At 37.2% G+C, this 15,857-nt stretch overlaps 1 protein-coding gene across 3 annotated transcripts in view; it reads right to left on the bottom strand.

Annotated features, from left to right (window-relative positions):
* Positions 1-15,857, bottom strand: part of LOC134790492 (dual specificity calcium/calmodulin-dependent 3',5'-cyclic nucleotide phosphodiesterase 1) — a 299,273-nt gene that overhangs the window by 38,192 nt on the left and 245,224 nt on the right. The window lies entirely within an intron of this gene.

Here is a 15,857-nt window from a genome sequence, read left to right as displayed (position 1 = left end):
TTTGAGAAATCTTATTTTCCATACTAATTAATTATTAAAATTGGAGTAAGTAAGTATTGGAAAAGAAGTACAGTAATTTTTTTTTACTTGTAGGTAATTTACTTGAAAGATATAAATAGATTATAATAATATTGTGTTAGTTAGATTAATAATAATAGGTTACTAAATACTCAATGACTGATTGTATAAGTGATGAAATAAATAACTAATAAATGAAAGCAAGGATGCGTCTAGAAAAAAAAATTGAAGCTGAGAACAAGGTGAAGTATGTAGGAATGCATATAGGTATGTAAGGATTCCCTTCGAACACAACCATTAAAAGCTACAGTTCTAGGATGCGTCATCACCTAGACTGTTAAGGAGGAGACATGCCGGAGGAGGATGAGTTTCAAGAAGTAGACGTAGTCAACAAGTCAAGTAAGTTCCAAGACGACACACGAAGGTTCTTAGTCTAATCTAACAGAAACAACTTTCTATATCTACTTGAGAATGAGCAAAAACCAGAGACGTAAGTAAAGTCAGTTGATAAATTCTCTTGGTTCAACCCATCCTCAAATTCCAAGACAATGAAGTAAAAAATAACCTATGAAAAAAACGCAACAGAACCACCAACTTGGAACAACTCCAAATCGGCTTGAAAAATTGGGGAGACGGTCTAAACTAACAGGTCAGGAGGCTGAGACAGTTCGAAAATACTGAAGCTTGAACATAACAGAAAGACCTAATCGCACAGAGTGGACAGAAGGGAGGCGCGACTACTTGGCCGTTGTAGGCGCTGTGTCAGTATTAACTTTGCTTCGTTCGGTTTCTCTACTGAGCATCTCGCCCAGCAGGGGGTCCTCAGGCGGCGCGTGTGGAGGGGGGCAGGCTGCGCCCGCGGCTGCTCCTCTCCTCTCCTATCCCTGCGTTACACATCATCACTAGCGACGCGCGCGTGCGTCGTGCAAACTATTATTACACCCTAAGCGTGAACGCGTGAACGCGTGAACTGTCGGCCATATTTACAAAGGAATGATACGATTTGATGAAGCGATGAAACGTATTGAATGTCCAAGCATAGTGCCAGTGTTATGGTTAGTATTAATCAACATCTGCTTGATTAGAGTCAAACGTGTTTTGTGCCAGGTCTGTAGTCTGAACAAAATGACAAAGGACGTGGTACAAAGGGTGAAACGTAAATACTAGCTGCTTGGTGACTCTGCTAAATAACAAGGTAATGAAGGCTCCCTTTGTCAATGGAAGCCTTGTTAACGTAGCGCGCGTAGATGTTCATATATTATAAAGCTTATATTACGTAACGTATTGGGATTGCTGATGGTCGGATGGACTACTGACCGAGAAAACATTTATTCCTGCCAATAACGGTACCGGTCAATAATACTTACATATCACATACATAAGTTTTATAAGAAATGTGTTTTGGTACATTCTGAAATAATTTCATTTAGGTATCATCAGATAATATGTGTTATTTATCTATTAAGGCGCTCTTATACTCGAGTTTTACGTTTTCAAGGGGGTGAAGCAGACGCGTGGTAGATCGGGCAGGCGGGCGCCCCGCGCGGCGCACCGCACCATTCCCGCGCAGCACGTCTACGTCCTTATTCTGACGACATCGGTATTCTGAATTGTCAGTTCCGGGATTTTTAGTTCGGCAATTAAGATTGAATAAGATTTATTAGTAAATTCGAATTTTGATGAGTACTTAATGAAATTAAAAACCGGACAAGCGCGAGTCGGACTCGCCCACTGAGCCCACCGAGGGTTCCGTACTTTTTAGTATTTGTTGTTATAGCGGCAACGGCAACGGTTCGTGAGATACAGCCTGGTGACAGACGGACGGACGAACGGACGGACAGCGGAGTCTTACTAATAGGGTTCCGTTTTCCCCTTTGGGTAGGGAACCCTAAAAATGGTAGGTAAGACGGTGAGTGTACCTAAATAATTATTAATTATATAAAATATGAGTGTATACTTGACTGATCATGTTTTTGTAAAAATCGATTTCGACTGGCAAAACATATTATTTTTTGGCAACCGGGTTTTTTAACCTAATTAGACCCCGCTGAATCCGAAATTGCCGGTTGCTTGATCGAATTCTTGACTGGAAGTGAGATAGTTGATATTAAAGGTCCCTATTTTAAGTTTTTCGTAAATGACTCGTAAACGGTGGCCCATAGCAAAATAGGTTCTTAATGTTAATGAACCCCCCTTGGCTAAAAAGTGGCCTCCATGTTTAAAATTCATTTGTTTACGTAAGATGTCCGTCTTTGGGTCACGAATTTACATGTGTGTACCAAATTTCAACTTAATTGGTCCAGTACTTTTGAAGAAAATGGGCTGTGACAGACGGACAGACAGACAGACAGTCGCACGAGTGATCCTATAAGGGTTCCGTTTTTTCCTTTTGAGGTACGGGACCCTAAAAACTAAAAAAAGTGACATGTGAATTGATTGTAATGAACTTTCTTCCTTTAATATCGTTTTAAATATTGATCCTAGAGAAAAGTGTTCACATGTTTTTTGCAGGAAATTTTATGTACCTTATGAGGGTTTCTAGTTTCGGAGATATGAAATGTTTTGTAAAGAGGTGAAAAAATGCTCAATTTTTTTTTATTGTGTGATCTGAAACCTTAATGCGTAACGTTTGTTTACCTGTTTTTATTTTTGTTATAAGTTAGTTATAAGCATAGTAATGTCGTCTCAGAGTTTAGTAGAAAAGGTACCTTATGGAAAAAAGATTGAAAATTCCCAAAAAAACTAGTCAATACGGGAAAAGAAGTTTGGTAGAGAACTGTATTAGCATTCTGCAAAACTAATTTGATAATTTCAGTTCTGGTTGGGGCGCCTCGCAAATATTATAACCGTACATCGACCGACATCACAAATCCAAGTAGCCTGCTATTATACCAAAGTTACTCTCGTCAAGTCTTTCTTAACTAGAATAATCTTCTTTTGGTTTGGTCGCATGCAGTAAATCAGCCATTGGTTTGCTGAAAAATGCCAATACCCGACGCATTACCTTATGGAATATCTGAGGTCATTGAACCTCAATGCCGCTTATCTTCAATAGCAACCGAAATATATTATTGATAAGAAATAGACGATTTATACCATCTTAACCCCAAAATATTATTAGTTTATCCTAACTGTTCCATCATCATCATGCCTCATCATGTAACTTAATCACAAGGTACCTTTTCATTACATACAAATTATTGGTCTTTTTTAAGATTATTATGACGAAGAACTAATTAAATTTGGGGCAGTTTAATGTAAATTAATATCTTCTATTCATAAAAGATAAACTGTAATATGATTGATATTTTGTAGTGATGTATTATTAGATTTATTTCCATAAGGTACCTTTTCGTAAATGTATGGAGCAAATACTGTTATTGTTATGTAAGTTTAAAGTGGCATAAGGGGTTAAATATAGTATTTAGTTGGGGTTTTAGGATTTATTTAATTTGAATGACAGAATTTCTTTCATATGTGCTCAGAAAAATTGATTGTGTGTCACATTAAAAGTAAAAATATTGAATTTTGTGATTTTATATGAAAAAGTCAGAAAATACATTTTCACCTCTAAATCGGTATTGTTTTTTGCTTAAACTGTCTGTCAGTGTCGTTTTTAGGCGGCTAAACTTAAAACTTCTCTATCGTAAAGTTAATTTCACAACATTATTTTCAAAAAATCATATCTCTGTAACTACGCAACCTAGAAGGTTGATCTTTTGTGTTATCGATAGCTTATTTATTGTAGATTACTGGGGTATGCATAACTCCATACCCGCCATAAGGTACCTTTGACCGTGGGACGTCACATTTATTCATAAAAACCTATTTTGCTATGGGACACCGTTTACGAGTTATTTACAAAAAACTAAAAAGGGACTTTAAAATTGATTGTAATTAACTTACCGGCTGCTTTGTCTTTTTAAATATTGATCCTAGCGAAAAGTGTTCTACATGTTTCTTGTAGGAAATTTTATGTTTATTATTTATGTGTAAGATTTGTTTTTGCTATGAGTCATACTTTTCAAATTATTAACGAAAAAATAAAAACAAGGAACCTTAGAATTTATTATAATTAACTTTCCATCTTTATTATCTTTTTAAATATTGATCCCTGCTAAAAATGTACTGAATCTTTTTTATTGAAAATTTTGTGTAGATTATTAGTTAATCTTTTTTTATATTGGCCACCATTTACGAGTTATTTACGAAAAACTAAAAAAAGGGACCTTTAATATCAAATAACTCACTTCCAGTCAAGAATTAGATCAAGCAACCGGCAAATTCGGATGCAGCGGGGTCTAATGAGGTTAAAAAACCCGGTTGCCAAAAAGTAATATGTTTTGCCAGTAGAAATCGATTTTTACAAAAATGTGACTAGTCTAAATTATTCAATTTGATTAATTTTATAGCCTTTTAAAATATGTTTACACAATTAATCAATCGTGACTGAATTCCGGATTGGTTAGATGGGTGTGTGCCTTTGCTGCCCAACTTGTTATAAAATGACAATATGACGGACGAATGTCTGAAATGTCACCGTATTTAAGAATTATTTTGCTTTTCTTCGTAAGTATGTTGAAAAACATTGTGTGTATAACATATTTGTATATTTATACTGTGATTACCCATTTTATGAAATGTCCGCTAAACTAGCACAGGTCCGACGCTGACAGTGGTCACGGGCGTACTGGCGTGAGGAATAGGCGCAAGGTATTGCCGCGTAGGGTGTAATTTAGTAGGCAAAATGTTGAATTCATCAAATGATGAATGAAAAAATTAACGTATCGATAAAAGGACAAGCAATAATGAAGATTTACTTAAAAGCTATCGACTGAAGTAAGTTTCATATACATTTTCGTCCTAGTACTTCTAACATAAGGAAATAAAGACAGTGTTAGGCATGTTTTCAACTTAAGATTCTATCGAGAAAATAATGAGCCGTCGTGTTTCTGACAAGCAATAACGTAGTTCAAGGACTGAAGTTATATATACTAGAAAATAATGCATGAAAGCCTTGTAAAAGTCTGTAAATATGGTGACAAAAAAGTGCATTTTACTACACACCGCGCCTTAAAATCTTTATTTCTAGTCAATATTATCTATTCGACTACCGTAGGCTCAAAGGGCTTAACGGACAAAACACGATTTTCAGGAGCGCCAAGAAACAGTTTTGTTTCGAGAAAAAAAATCATAACCTTTTTGTTTGTTTGAATAAACCGATGCCTGTATGTGGCTTATTCTTAAGTTTTTGAGCTCTTTTAAACTGATTGCTTGAACTTATAATACAATGCTTATTTACGAAAATAGCATGTCCGTTACGCCAAAAAACACGACTGTTTTTGTGAAACGCCGTACGCCTCTTTTTTATGGTTTATCTTATTAGAAAAAGGGCGTAATGCACAAAACATTAAACTATTTAAGTACCATTTGGCGTAAATCCAACAATTTCGTTGCAATATTGGCAACTTGCATTTAATGAACACTATACTCCTAAGTACTATAATATACCATTTTTTTTCGAAATCTTATAGAGATGTATTCACTGTTAAGTTTTTTCCCCATTTTTGTTTTTGTTTGAATACTTAAACGAGTAAAAGATCGTTTTTTTAGCCATAAAACCAATGTTTTCTCTTTTTATTTGTTTATATTACTTCAACAGAATCACTGCTGTCCTACCATCTATAGTCCGATCGCTTAAATCAGTCCTCGCCTGCGCGGTACGGGGGCGACGGGGTAGGACGACTAAGGGCGGCGGGGAAGGTGTTTTGTATGTCTATTCAGTAAAACTTAATGAATATGCGATTATTTATGACATAACATGAGAGTAGGTAGCAAAAAAGGCATATGGCCAGGCCTACGTACTTCTATGGATTTAAATATAAACGTTATAGACACTAACTTTCATAAGGTTAAACAGTGGCGGATTTCCCATAAGGCACAGTAGGCCCGGGCCTAGGGCGGCAAGATATTACGGGCGGCAAATTGTGAATTGTGACAAAAAAATCGCTGATGATAACAAAAAATAACTCAAAATTAGGCCAGGCAACGAATTCTCAAAAAAAGGTACCTATAGATGGAAATGCTTGAAACACAATTTTTGACTTCGTGCCTAACTTTATTTGGACTATCTAGGAGGTGAACATATCAAAAGTCCCCGGCCGTAGCCCTTAAGACGGGGGAAGAGAGGGGTTTGAAGGTCACATTTTTCGGTTTTTCCCTTATATCTCGGAAACTATGCGTTCTAACGGCATGATCATTATACAAAATGAAAGCTGGTTAAATTTGCTACAAGTTTTTCGATATCTTGAGGGCCCTCCATACTTGTGCGCGAATCGCGGCGCGAAGCCGCGAACGCGAGTGTTTCGTCGATTTCGCAGATTTTGATGCCTTCGCGCCTTGTTCCCCGTTTTTAGGGTTTCGTACCTCAAAAGGAAAAAACGGAACCCTTATAGGATCACTCGTGCGTCTGGCTATCCGTCTGTCACAGCCTATTTTCTCCGAAACTACTGGACCAATTAAATTGAAATTTGGCACACATATGTAAGTTTGTGACCCGAAGATGGACGTGTAACGTAAATAAATGAATTTTAAATATGGAGGTCATTTTTGGGGGGAAATGAGAAAATATATATTTTTTAAATATAGTTTTAGGAAAAATGTTATATGAGTGTTTATAGGTATAGCAAAAAAAAATGTTTTTGTTATGTTTCTTTTTTAGATTTTTGAATGTTTTACAAATACATGTTACATAAAAAGTCAATGTTATTGGTAAAACTGTCACTTAAAATGAATACCTAAGTATTTGCGGACTTTTGATATGTTCACCTCCTAGGTAACGAGTCCAAATAAAGTTATTAAGTTAAAAATGTGTCCCAAGCATTTCCCCTATACCTTTTCGTTGCCTGACCTAAATGTAGTCAATATGATGGGTGCTGATGCTGAGAAAGGGGCGGCTACAAGGCCTAGGGCCTAGGGCGGCAAAGACTACAAATCCGCCACTGAGGTTAAACCTATTAAATTAGGGTTTAAACCAAAAAGTATTAAAGATTTAGACGTAAAATCAAAATTGCAAATGGCCCAGTCACATACAAAACTCAAAAGTTATCAGTCTAACCTTAATTAATCGCCATAATTATCATTTGAATACAGTCATGTTTTATTATTTTCATAAAACTGATGAAAAAAGTACCCACTAGTTCAGTTTAAGTTGTAAAATTTTAGTAACCCTATATATAAAGCAATGAGCATATGAGCAGATTATGCAAGTACCTACTTAATAAAAAAAATGACAAGGAAAGTATAACTAGGTCATCCCACTTAAACACAAAAAAGCAACAATTATAAACTCGAAATTGTACATAGTATGTTGGCGTATCTCTTACATTGAATTCTCTAACACTCGTATAAATATCCACTAGTTGTGGGCGTAACGTACATTTAGCACTCAAAAATGTACTGCAAATAGGCGCAACGGACAAAAAGTTAGCACAGATTTAATAAAATTTCCGATACAAAAGGGCGTATCGTACACAAACTTGGGAGTTACGCCAAAATGTCTCACAACATTTTTTTGAATTGGCAGATACGGCAAAATGCGTTGGAAAATTGTGTTAAAGCATTGATTTTTCATAGGGCTTAACGGACATTTTTTAGTTACCGGGACGTTAAATATACCATTCGATAGAGAAAAAAATACTGAGTATAACTGCATTCATAACTAATTTTCGCCATTTTAGCCTACGGTAGTCGATATGCTTGTTTTATATGATAGTTTAGGCGAACAAGTTTTTATTAACTATACCTAATTTTATAATACAAAACATTCACAATATCACTAATAATACTACCTATTCACAAGTTGCTTTAAAATTTGAATATGTGTTTTGCGCTTCGTATTCATAGTTTCTGTGAAACGAATGATACCTGTATACGAACTAGGTCAGCAAATGTTTCTCTATGTGCACAAAACTAAGCGAGTATTTCAGGATTCCCGGGCATCGGGCATTTTAACATTATGTCATCTATGCCAGGCGTGGCTCACTCCGCGATTTCGTCGCTTTGCTACAGGTAGCTAAAAGTACATCCGTTCCACACCAATTTTGGTTGCTAGCCATAAGCCGCGCGTGGCGCTGTCGCCACCTAGCGGCCATACCTGTCCTGATCGTAACAGACGCGTTTTGTTAGAGAGTGAGTCTTCTGTACGTAGTACTATTATTTATTCTGTATCTATGCTCGTATCGTAGTCAAGAGAAATGCAATAAATACAGGCATGTACCTGCGTACTCAAGCTTGTTTAAAAAAAAACAGCCTTGTTATTTACACAAAAGTAGGATTTAAAAAACACGCCGCGGGCGTGATGTATATTCAATTAAGAATATATTTTGTTTTATTTAACTTGATTAGGCAATTTTTTTACCAAATGATTATCAGTTGTTTTCATTGTCTAACCGTCGTTGTCCAAATCGTCATCGTTGAAGTTTGAAAGCTAAGCCAAAAAGCGCTATCTGAAGAAAATTCATATACTTTAGTTTCTATAACTGAGAATTCCATTTTCAAAATCATTTGTTTTTGAGATAGTTGCTATTCAGCTTAGGAGGGCAGTATATGACGTGTGGTTTCTAATGAAATCACGAAATGGCGGCGTTTCATGAATATACGCCTACGAATTTCATGATCTGGTGGATTGACAATCGGCGCCGATACATATACGATTACCCCCTTATTTATAAACGTCTACTAAAGTTGACAAGCCGATAATAATCGTTTGTCCCTTTCCATCATAGTAATACGTCGAAAAGGGACAAACGATTATTATCGGCTTGTCAACTTTAGTAGACGTTTATGAATAAGGGGGTTAATCGACACAGTAGGGCAAAGATGGTCGGTTTTTTATCATCTGTCATCATGCCTGTCACGTTCTAACAAACGTAAGTGCGAAAATGACGCATGACATGACAAGTTGTAAAAACGCGACCATGATGATACCGCCTCGATATCTTACTGCAAAACCTTTAACTGATCATTGTTGGACCTTAGGTCTTTACAAATAAGGTTTACGTGTAGTCGGTACCCTGATAAGGTGCTAGCAATGTCTAGCACGTCCTGCCGTAGTTTTAAATCAGGCCACTATTGAGTTCACGCTCAGGAGCATTCATATGCTAATATGGGCACCGCACTCCGTTCTATGCATGAAATAGTACGACCATAAATTCATAGAATGGAGATTCCATTGCTGGTTCGTTTACATAAAAGAAAATAATACTGCAGTGACTGCGGTAGTTAAATTGAATGAATAAAATCTCGGAAAACAAAATATCGATTATCAAACTTGAAAAAACGGATTTAAATAATATTATAACGGTATACTCTTGGGTCGTCCCATTCGTTTTTTGTCAAGTTCTTAAATTAGTCCCATTCTGCTTTCGTCACCCATTCTACATTCGTCAAGTTCATCGGTGGTCTTTTTCATATTTTATCTTATTCATATTATTCGTCATCATCTTCTTAGGGCATGTTCGATGTTAGTCAATTTCTTTTTTTAGTCTCATTCGTTATTCGTCCTATCGTCTTTGGACTTATTCTAATTTCGTATTTTTCTTATTTAGGCTCTTTTGAAATTTGGACACATTCTCTATTTGTCCCGTTAAATATTCGTCCCGTTCGATATTCGCCCTATTCGATATTCGTCCCATTCACTATTTGTCTCGCTTTTTGTTTTGATTCCATAAACAATAATCCTTATACTTAAATATTAATGGAATGTATCCTAAACAATACACATGTAGGGGAGATTAGTCCAAAACGGGGACACGGGGCTTACTCCGTCGTGCCGTGCCTGGTCTTAAACCAGGGCACAGTAGTATGGCTACTTAGATAGTTTCAGACTGATTAAAGCTTTGGTAACTGCTGTCAACCTTCTTCAGGGCGACTTCTATGACACTCACGGGAGGGAAGGGATGATGAAATTGATAACCACACTGGGAAAAAGACAATCAACAAAAATATGGCCAAAGATGACAAAGACTACCAGCGAAAGTGACGAATGAAGAATATGACAGAATACAGAATAAGACAAATTAAGAACTTGTCAATAACCGAATGGGACCAACAACGAACGTGTCGATGAAAAAATGACGAATAATGAATTAGACTGAAAACGAGATAGACTAACATCGAACATGCCCAAACAAACAAGATATTGACGAATACCGGAATGGGTCGGAATAAGAAAAAGGCAAACAACGACCAAAGGTGATAAAGCCCACCGACGAACTTGACGAATGTAGAATGGGTGACTAAAGCAGAATAGGACTAATTTAAGAACTTGGCAAAAAACGAATGGGACGACCCTAGACGATACCATTATAACACATCCATACACAAATTGACTAAGCTGAAGAAGGCTTCTGTTGTGGGTATTCAGACAACAATACATATCTACATAGAAATAGAAATTAAAAATAGAAGAGGAAGAATGATAGGCCACCTGCTACGACATGAACACTTCATCAGAAACATCATAGAAGGGAAAATAAACGGAAGGAGAGGGAGGGGAAGACCAAGGAAAAGTTATATGAGCCAAGTAAAGGAGCCTGTAGGGGCCGTGTCGTACCAGGACACTAATAAGGGGCTGGCTTTGGACCGACCAAGGTGGAGAGAACTTCATCACGCTGCACTGACAAGAGCCCAGCTCTTAAATTGAAAGAAGATATCTACATAGAAAACACATGACTCAGAAGCAAATATGATACACACAAATAAATACCTACCCTTACCGAGATTCAAACCCAGGACCATCGGCTTCATAGGCAGAGTCTCTACCGGCAAGGCGACACGCCTAAGTATTATGGAGTTTATTTTTAAATTACTACCTATCTGAAAAAATTTGAAACGTTCTGTAAACACCGACATATTTTTTTTTGCAAATAACTCCATAAATTCCGTCAAAATAATTTAGAGCAAGTTACTCCATTTTTTTAAATTCATTTTTATACAATATGGCTTGAATTCATTCTTCATGGTTTAAAGAGCCAATTAATTTAGAATTATTGTGTCGTAATACTTCAGAATTTCGTCGGTCGCACGGAAGAAAGAATGAGCGCGCCGCGCTCGGTCGTTTTGCGGATTCCTAAGAGCATTAATGGATGCCTTTCAATAGATATTAATAATATCTATTGCCAATTCTGCACCATTCGTCCGATTCTCCGTTCGTCTAGTCGGTCTCCGTTCGTCCATTTCTCAGTTCGTCAATATCATGGTTCGTCAGTTGCTCCGTTCGTCTAATTCCCATTTCGTCAACTGCTCAGTTCGTCCTATTACCCGTTCGTCTAGTCAGTCTCTGTTCGTCCGTTTCCCAGTATGTCAACTTCCTGGTTCGTCAATAGATATTATGACAATATTCAGTTCGGCTATCTCTTTTTTATTTTCTCCCTAGAACCCTATTCTGATTCTACAACTTGTTATGAAATTGATTTTATTTTGATACGAGCTCGAAGACCGCCGACACTGATTAGTGCATGCGAAATTAGGTGAAACTCGTAAGTCAGCACCAGAAGTTGCTAATCGGACGAGGTGTTCAAAATTACTCTGACACGACTCTTATCCTCTTAACAATAAAGTCGCGTCAAGATCATTTTGAACACCTGGCCCGCTTAGCAACTTCTGCTGCTGACTCTACGTGAGATGCGCGACAATCACCAAGACGATCGTCAAAGCATATCAAAACCTGAGAGCCTACCGCAACCATGTTCGACGTATTGCCTCTCTGTCGCACTTGTAAATTCATATGTAAGTATGACAGGGAGCAAACACGTATACTGTAACAAGTTGTTAAATCTAACAGTGGTATTCCTGTCCAATTTCTTTGTCCAATGTCAATGCGTCTCACTCTCTCACTAAGCAAAATGTGAGACGCAATACACATTGGACATAGAAATTGGAATACCACCCTAAATCGGGCTCCTACTTCACTTTTAATGCCGTCATCCGCATATTGTCGTTATTATTTAAAGGTTGTTTTTGCATGATGAGGCACTTAAATTACTTTATGCGGCTGATTTTAATATGTTAAGTTGGTACAATTACGTTTGAAATTCCAATTTCGGTCTTAATATAACAACGTATTTGCATTCATTCACCGCAATATATGACCGAATGAATGGTTGGCCGAATAAGGAACGAAGAATTCAAATTTCGCATGAAACATTTCGAGTTCATAAACATGTATACTTTTTTTTAACCTTATTGTAATGGATTAAGGTGAAGAAACGTATATTTATGAACTCGACTGAGTCGACTGTACCTGTTAGTAGAGATTTTCGATTGCATACTCTAATTAAATAGCCTTACACAATAGCACATTGGGCTATTAGATTTATTAAATAGAAATTTGACACAATTTCTATTTAATAAATCGGGAAGAAGTATAAAGAGTAACTTACCGTGACATAATATTGTGTTCTAAGTTTCATACAGTGGCTAATTGTTTTGACAATTTGAAATTGATTCAAAAAGAAACTGATTAGTCTATTCAGTCAAATTAGGAGGTTTTTGGAAAATGTACCTTACTTATTAATTTACTTTTTTTTAACTAACAAATTTTGGGTTATATTGGCACAGAATCACGAGAACTATAGATTAAAAAAAAAAAATATGTCCCATCTTTTTCGTACAAAATTAAGGTGTCAGTTTTTTAACGGCAAATACAAAATGTGTGGAAAAATGCGGCACAAAACTGACTGACTACTGTACTGTACCCTAAATATTATATCACTTTGTAAACGTTAATAAAGGTCTACCGCATAAATAAAAAATAAAAAGCAGGAGGTCCCGGGTTCGAATCCTGGTAAGGGCATTTATTTGTTCATCGCAAATATTTGTTCCTGAGTTATGGTGACACTGAAGTTGTCAGTTAGGTATTGTTTTTAGGGTTCCGTACCCAAAAGGTAAAACGGGACCCTATTACTAAGACTCCGCTGTCCGTCCGTCCGTCCGTCCGTCCGTCTGTCACTAGGCTGTATCTCACGAACCGTTATTCACAGATGATGTATTTCTGTTGCCGCTATAACAACAAATACTAAAAACAGAATAAAATAAAGATTTAAGTGGGGCTCCGAAAGATCGAAGTTAAGCAATGTCGGGCGGGGTCAGTACTTGGATGGGTGACCGTTTTTTTTTTGCCGATTTTTGCATTATGGTACGGAGCCATTCGTGCGCGAGTACGACTCGCACTTGCCCGGTTTTTTCTAGACCCTTTTTGTGTCACCGGCCAGTAGCCTCGCTACCACAAATAAGTTAGTATAGCGTGGTATAGTATTAAGGTGGAATACTAAACAGACGTTGTCTATTGTTCGGTATTAAAACCTTATTTGATTTACAAACAAACAAACAAACAAACAAAATTTACTTTATTCATGTAGGCCTAGCAACAAGCTCTTATGAATCGTAATTAATCTTAATCTAATTATCAGAGCAATTTATTGATGTTAATATTATTCCATAATAAAATTGGATTATTATACATATCAAATTTAACACTAAAAATTTCACAAAAGGATCGTCAAACATTAAAAAGATTGTATAAAAAAATACTAGTCTAGAATTTCTAGAATAAAATCTAAATGTCAAAAAAAAGCATAAGTAACAAAAGAAGTAGATAGTTTTATTGATTTTCTACATTTAAACAATGACATATAAAAATAAGATGACTTTTCGATTTAGATTTGTACCAAAAACACGTATTTTATATAAATAAAGAACCAGTGCGAAATATGTGTTTAATTCAACATACATAATACATAATCCACTTCATCTATGTATATAAGTATTTGTATGTATGTATGTGTATATTATATATATCGTCGTCTACTACCCACAACACAAGCCTTATTGAGCTTACTGTGGGACTAGGTCGATCTGTGTAAAATAGTCCTATAATATTTATTTATTTAAATACTTTAAGTAACTGGAATTGGACCCAAACCAAGCTACCTACCGTCTACTAGAAAACCAACTTGCAACTACCTTACCATCCGCCTGAGTAGTGTAATATGCATTATAATGCTTGTCGGGAACCCAGGTTCTGCGCTGTAGAATAACTTTACATACATTATCTCGATTTACAATTCATTCGTACTCGTAATGTTACCTAAATGTTTCATTATGACCTGGGTTTGTAAAGAAATGAAGTGCAGTTTCCAAGTATTTAAATACCACTATACATTTTAATGGATGTACTATCAGTTCATCACGTTGGGCTATGGAATACCTGCGTCATCTGGGACCATTAAAATTTTGAGAATCATAGTAAGTAATCGTAAAATCAAAAATTTAAAGCGCGCAGTAGTTGTTCGCAGAAATCGCGAAGGGTCTGGTTGACGTATAACTGGTGATAGAAGAGCTGGCGGCTACCTCGCACAACGTATCAGCATTGCGATACAGCGAGGAATTGCCGCCAGAATCCTTGGTATGGTACAAAGCCTCAAGGGCCTATTTTAGATTTAAGCTAGTTATTAATTTCATTTAGTAGTACCACTGTATATATCTTGTACCTATCTATGTAAATGAATGATTTTAAAATCGTAAAAGAAGGGTTCCACATGATATAGCGATATATGACGAGAAAAATAATCACTAAATATACGCCAAAAAACCGCTCTATAAGTTACGCTCTCATTGCAAAATGATATGCTAATTTCTTTATACTACGATTTCTAGCAACGACAACTAGTACTTGAATATTCATATTGTTCATGTAAAATTTTATTTCAAAATAGAGTTGTCCGTTTTTGCGGAGGTTTTGTAAAGTAGTACAATTCAAAATTTGTGGTCTCGCTTACTCCCGTGAGTTGCAACGGAGTGACGGCTAAGTGCTGTCTCGCTCATATTAGCCGAGAGCCGTTCGGTCGTCTTCGCACTTGCTCGGCGTTTGTTCGTTCAGATCACTCTGATCGCTTTACTCTCAGTGTCACTCCTCGCTCCCGTTCCGTTTCGCGTGTAGTGTACAATTTTTTTTTATACCACATCGGTGGCAAACAAGCATACGGCCCGCCTGATGGTAAGCAGTCACCGTAGCCTATGGACGCCTGCAACTCCAGAGGTGTTACATGCGCGTTGCCGACCTTTTAAGAACCTGTACACTCCTTTTTTGAAGAACCCCATACTGTAGACCCTCGGGAAAACCTCGGAAGGGAGCTCATTCCACACTCGGAGCGTCCGCGGGAGGAAATTCCTCTTAAATCGCACAGTACGCGACCATTTAGGTTCTAGGGTGTGAGGATGAACACCCTGCCGACGGCGAGCGGTGCGGTGATAGAAAGCGGCCGTTGGCATCATGTCAAATAGTTCCTCAGAGCACAGCCCATTGTACAAGCGGTAGAACACACACAAGGAGGCAAAGTCTCTCCTTAGACTTAAAGGTTCAATACCGCTTGTGAGTTTGGGATCATCGACGATTCGCACAGCGCGCCTTTGGACTGAGTCGAAGGGTCCAAGCTGGCATCCAGGTGCTCCTGCCCAAAGGTGACAGCAGTACTTCCAGGTGGCTGCGGAATTGGACGTCACTGGAGATGTCAACACCGAGGATCCCAATACTATGAAAATAAAATGTACTAATAGCAGAATCATTAGGGAATAGTCCGGTCTAGTACAGTGGAGGGAATTGCGTCTTTTTAGTTTTAGTACATGTACTACACAAGCCTACTTCAAAATGTCGTTTTAAAATAAGAGCGTAGGTCATTTAGATTGTGAAATGAGAATGAGCTCCATTCCGAGGTTTTCCCGAGGGTCTACAGTATGGGGTTCTTCAAAAAAGGAGTGAATACGTTTTTAAAGGGTCG

This window comes from Cydia splendana, chromosome 5 (genome assembly GCF_910591565.1).
Source record: "Cydia splendana chromosome 5, ilCydSple1.2, whole genome shotgun sequence".
NCBI classification, from domain to species: Eukaryota; Metazoa; Arthropoda; class Insecta; order Lepidoptera; family Tortricidae; genus Cydia; species Cydia splendana.
This window is presented reverse-complemented; position numbering and strand designations above follow the sequence as displayed.